The following is a 6000-nucleotide window of genomic DNA, read 5'->3' as shown; positions in this document are numbered from 1 at the left end:
TGTGGACAGGTCTCTGATCAAGCGTATTTGACAAAAATTATTATAAATCAGCTTATTATTTAATGAAAAAAGTTAATTTAGTGTTTGTCTAATTTTCCTATAAATCAAAAAGTAGCAAAGCTATATACTGTGTCATTAAATGTGTTTGCCTTATAATTTCTACCTACCTTTTGTTTTTTCCGATTCAGAATAAATTCTATTCAGATATAGCTTTGCTATACTGGAGACAATATGTGGTAACCTATAGATTACTTCTGCCAGCATTATTGTATTCTGGTTTATAACGTAGTGGACTTATATGACTGGAGATCCACTAAATGAATTAAATAAATGTAAAAGAAAGGTAGAATTCCCATAATTTATATGTTGCAGAATTAATAATAATCATTAGTAATAGCAAAACTATAATGCAACTCCTCAGGTTTTCATTTAGAAGTTTAGAAAAGGGTGCCTGGGTGGCTCAGTTGGTTAAGCGACTCAGGTCATGATCCCGGAGTCTGGGGATCGAGTCCCACGTGTCGGGCTCCCTGCTCAGCAGGGAGTCTGCTTCTCCCTCTGACCCTACCCCCTCTTGGGCTCTCTCTCTCACTCTCTCTCTCAAATAAATAAATAAAATCTTTAAAAAAAAAAGTGCAGAAAAATAGGAAATGTTGGATGGTTTTCCTGGAGAACTAACATGGTCATATTTTCATGTTTGAGCATTATATTTTAAGATAAAATATTTAGAGTTAGACAAAGAAGAGCAATATATTCCAGCTGTGATTTTATGTCTCATGCAGCTGTGACTCACCTGCCTCAAAGCATCAGTGGGTTAGACACTGGGCATTCTTTTCTCAGTAATATACTTGTTGGAAAATATTAAAGCAACTAGCAGAGGCAATCTCAAATGGGAAGACCCAAGAGAATCATGTCAGTGAGACTGTTGAACAAAGCATATCATCTTAAAATCTTTGCTTACTTCTTCTGTATAATATTAGCACAATTAAAAGAACATGCAGGATTTTGCCTGGAGTGTGGTTTCTTTATTCCCTCAATTAAGCTCTATTCCAGTAGTTATCATTAGTTAGCATTTCCATAGCAATATACACATTTTAGCACAAGTGCTTTGTAACAATTTTTAGAAGTTTCTCTTCTCTGTGGTCTTACGAGGTAAAGTTAATCTAGTTTAGATTCACAGAAAAATACAACAAATTATATAGATCCTCTATCTCATGTTGAAGCCACGAGCGGTTAGCTTTGCCACAAGCCAACACCTTTGCAGTTCTTGCTGAATCGAAGGCGAAGTAATTTATGCCAGGTTACATCTAGAGTGAGCCCAGGATCTAGGCATAAACCTCTGTCCCCATTATCCATGGTCTTGAGTTCCCCAATAATATTATAATGATTCAGAAGCTAATTGGCAATAAAACCATAATGTGAACATACACAATTAAACATAGCATCGGAACAGTGAGATACCACTAGCTTTGCATAATGCATGGTGACCATGAACACACTGGAAGTGAGAGCTGATCCCCAAAGCCATGGAAACCTGAGCCTCAGCTTCAGGGTTGGATAATGCTCTGCTGAGGGTTAACTTTCAGTTACCTGAATCAGCTTAGATAGTTACAAGCTCCACCCAGCTTCTCTGGTAACATTCCTAATATAAAATTAAAATAGAAGCAATAATCAACAATGGCTCTTTAAAAGTCAATCTCATTCATTAGAAAAAAAGTCTCAAAACTCTGATAAATGTGACTTTTAAAAACTTGAAGGCAAGTTGTTCCCACACTCAACTTTTCGGTCTCCCCCGTCAACTCATCTTTTGTTTTTACTTTTCAGAAGTAAAAAAGCAGCCAAAATGCTCAATGAATGTTTCCTGAATCAGAGGCTTTCCCCAAAGGCCTGCTTTGGCTGTCTCCTTTCTCTCGCTTTATACCAGTAGTAAAAATTTGCCTATATAAATATGATAAATCTTTCATCTCTTTCCTCTGTGTTTTTACTTTAATGAGAGAGGAACGCTAGGAGGGGAGGAATTGTACAGTGGCATTCTAGCTTATTTCCTCACTGAAAAAGTCATCTTTTGAAAATCACTTAGTTTCTCTTTGTTTTCATGCAAAATGCTCCATTTCTAAGGGGAGGAGGATATATTTCTTCTATTTAGGAAGCAAAATGTGCTGAGCAGGACAAAAAGTAAGGTGTCTGAGCTTGACACATCTTATATCACCCTCCATTCAATTCAGTGAAGATTAAAAGCATTTAAAGATCCCAACTATCCCTAATAATTTTCTCTCCAATGGATTATTGTAAGAATATTAACACAATCCATATTAAAATGGAAAAGAAGGAAGGAAAATAAGTTAATATAATATATTTAAACCCATAGCATCTTAAAGAATGCTGAATTCAACTAATTGCTATTGGCCCATGTGACATGAATCTGTTTCCAAAAATGTCTTCTACGCTCCAAACCTTAAATTCTCAACTTCCATTACCACCTGACATACTGTTTTACTAATCTTTATATCTTTTATCTAAAATATGGAGGACATCTTCCAGTTTGACAGAGAGTCACCAAATGTGCATAGAATATAATCAGGGACTGTGAAGTTCTGTGAGTTCATGGCCTCCTGACACAATCTCCAGCCCTTTCCTACTCTAGAACCTTGTGGCAGGTGTGTTTGGATGTGAGCTTATATTGCTCCTAAACAGACAGGGTTTCTAGTGGCCCACTGATGACCACTGTTGTCCTCAGGGATTTCCCCAAGTCTCCTTGGTCCCAGTGAGACCAAATACCCAGAACCACCCCGTGTATGTGCGTGCTTCCCCTAAATTCCAGTGTACTTCTTCTTTTTACTACCATAGGGTTGAATTCTACCACTCTTTTGACCTTGGTCTCTATTTCTAGATTCTCAGAAGTTTTACTCATGATGTCTCAGTCCCGCTTGAGGGACCACAACTCTATTCTGATTTAATGATTGGGAGCCACTACCATCTCTTCCTCACCAGGTCTGGAGACTTAGTTGCTACTAAATCTCCTACCTGGAATCTTGAAAGTGGAAAGATTTTTCTAAATGGAAAATGGCTACTATTGAAGTTCTGCGGCCTGAGATTCTTGTTATTATTTAATATCATTATTAACATTTTCTCATCAGTAAGATAGAGTGCCTCTGTCTGATTCCCTCATCTACTTCTACACAGTCTAGATGGTAATATCCTTGAAATAGGTAACTATGAAATTAATATTTTTTACACTCCAGAGCCTGGTGCAGTTAATGATGTAGCTGAAGGTATGAATGAATGAATTTCTCTGTGTAATAGGCTGAATTATGGCTCTCCAATGTTGTTCAGGCCCTAATCCCTGGAACTTGTGAATATGTTATGTTACATGGCAAAAAGGACCTTGCAGATGTATTTAAAGTTATGGACCTTAAAGAGATTAACCTAGATTATCTAGGTGGTAGCAATCTAATCATATCATTCTGTAAAAGCAGAGAATTTCCTCAGGTTAGAGTCAGATAGATACAGTGGAAGAGGAAGGCAGAATAGGAACATCAATAGGAAAAGGCAGAGAGTCCAAGAGTGAGAAGGATTTGATGTAGGTGGCTGTAAGCATGGACTAGAGGGAGGCCTCTAAGAGTGAAGGGTGGCCTACTGCTGACAACAAGCAAGGAAGTGAAGATCTCAGTCCTACAACCTCAAGGAAATGAATTCAGCCAACAACATGAATGACCTTGGAAGTAGAATCCTGTCTATAGCCCTCAGTAAGGAACGTTGCCCTACTGACATCTTGATTTTAGTCTGGGGAGACCCATATCAGAATTCAGGTTTACAGAAACTGTGAGATCATGAAGCCACGCCCTTAAGCTTGTGGTTGGTTGTTTGTTTTTTTTTTTTAAAGATTTTATTTATTTATTTGACAGAGAGAGAGATAGCGAGAGCAGGAACACAAGCAGGGGGAATGGGACAGGGAGAAGCAGGCTTCTTGCCGAGCAGGGAGCCCGATGTGGGACTCGATCCCAGGACCCTGGGATCATGACCTGAGCCGAAGGCAGACGCTTAACGACTGAGCCACCCAGGTGCCCCACTTGTGGTTGTTTTTTTATAGCAGCCATAGAAGACTAATACAACCCATTTCTGGGTTTTCTTTGGTGTGATTCCCTAGTGTGGATCATGTCTTAAATCTATTCTCTGTATCTTCTTGGACATCATGCCTAGGAAGAATCATTACTAGAGGAACCAATTGTATGAATTGCTGGCCAATTTCATATAAAATGTTTTTCTCCTTTGATCACACTCATTGCAGTTGAAAACTCAAATTCTCTAAATATGCCACAAGCTTTTAACAACATTCACTCCTTGATGTTTTTATTCTAGCAGTTGTCAAAATTTGGAGTATATCAAAATGACCTAGAAGGCTTGTGATTACACACATTGCTGGGTCCCAACCCCAGAATTTCTGATTCAGTAGGTCTGGGGCCAGAGATTTTCATTTCTATCAAGTTCCCATGTGATGCTATGCTGCTGGTAAGGGTAACATACTTTGTGGAACACTATTCGGTAAAATCAAATGATTCTTTTCTTCATAAAATGTTAATCCTGTTCACTCATGCTCTTTTTTTTTTTTTTTGAACTTATTTCCATAATAACATTCATCTGGGAAAAACAAACAAACAAAAAACAACAAAAAGCATTCATCTGGGTACATGCCCTTTCATACAAGAGTAGAAAAAACCAAAATAGATGAATTCAAATCAGCAAATTTTTCTGATGATAATGTACACTATTAAAATTACTTGGAGACTACGTATGCCAATATTCCTGAAGAGGGAGGCCACTGGCACTCAAGGTAGGATAATACTTTATTGTGTCACGTTTTATGAAGTGTTCCATGTACTACTTCTAGCCCCTGTTCATCAAATGCCCATAGCATTCCCCAGTCATTGTGATAGCCAACAATGTTCCCATACATTCCCAAATGTCCCTGTAGAGAATGTACAACACTAATTGAGAACTATAAATCCATGTTATTCAAGTTTACATGCTATTCTTTCCTAATATTAGTAAGGATTTTCAAATTTTATTCTCATGTTTTATTCATAAGTGCTGGTTAGTCTAAATATTTTAATTAATAGAATATATTACCCTACTAACTCCCTGAGGCCACAATCAAGAAGAATATATGGCTGGGACCATGAATTGGCTCATGCAGTATTCCATCCACCTTTAAGTGCGCAGAGGCTGGAAAGTTAAGGGCACCCTTATCAACTCCCTGAGGTTTCCCTGTATGTTTAATTTCTACCAATAGACCTAACCTCAAGACATGGAATTGGAAGAAAGACTATGAAGGGGAACTGAGCAGGAGGCATCCATTTTATTCATACATATTATAGTAATAGCGATGTATTTCAGAGCCAGAAACTGTAGCAATAGCTGCCTCATTTACTTACCAACTTCCTGTTTCCATAGGTTCCCATCATTTCAAGGTCAATAGTCTCCTGAATGGTTTAATTCTACTGTACAGCCTTAGGACCCTATCCTGGAAGCTGTTGACTTTACGACTCATTTCTCAAAGTTCAGCCATGAGTCAGTTTCTTTAGCATTCCCCCAAATTCTGTAGGAAGCTTAAGAGCCAGGAATAAATCCCCTTATGTTCAAACGAGCTAGCAAGGAGTCTGTGCTCTGCAATGAAATTCTCCTCAATACAGAATACAATTAGAACTACATAATCAAGAGAAAACCCATGGGATTTTTGTGTGTTTATTTGTTTTTAAATGTAGAATCAACTTAACTCAAAGGTAATTATTCCCATATCCAAGCAGAGAACACAAAAACTATTAACAGGTTCTTAATATTTTTCTCGATAGAAACCTAGTGACCATTCAGGTGAAAATAAGAAGAATTGTTTGCCTATCGGTGGGGTTGAAATTATAGATAAATTAGTTTTCATCTTGGTAACTTCCCTTCTCTTCATTCTCCCTCTACACCAAGCTGTCAAAGAAATCCTGTCATTAAGGAATG

Source organism: Mirounga angustirostris, unplaced genomic scaffold (genome assembly GCF_029215605.1).
Source record: "Mirounga angustirostris isolate CCGP_5_RB_7025 unplaced genomic scaffold, mMirAng1.0.hap1 SCAF_2, whole genome shotgun sequence".
Taxonomy (NCBI): Eukaryota; Metazoa; Chordata; class Mammalia; order Carnivora; family Phocidae; genus Mirounga; species Mirounga angustirostris.
This window is presented reverse-complemented; position numbering follows the sequence as displayed.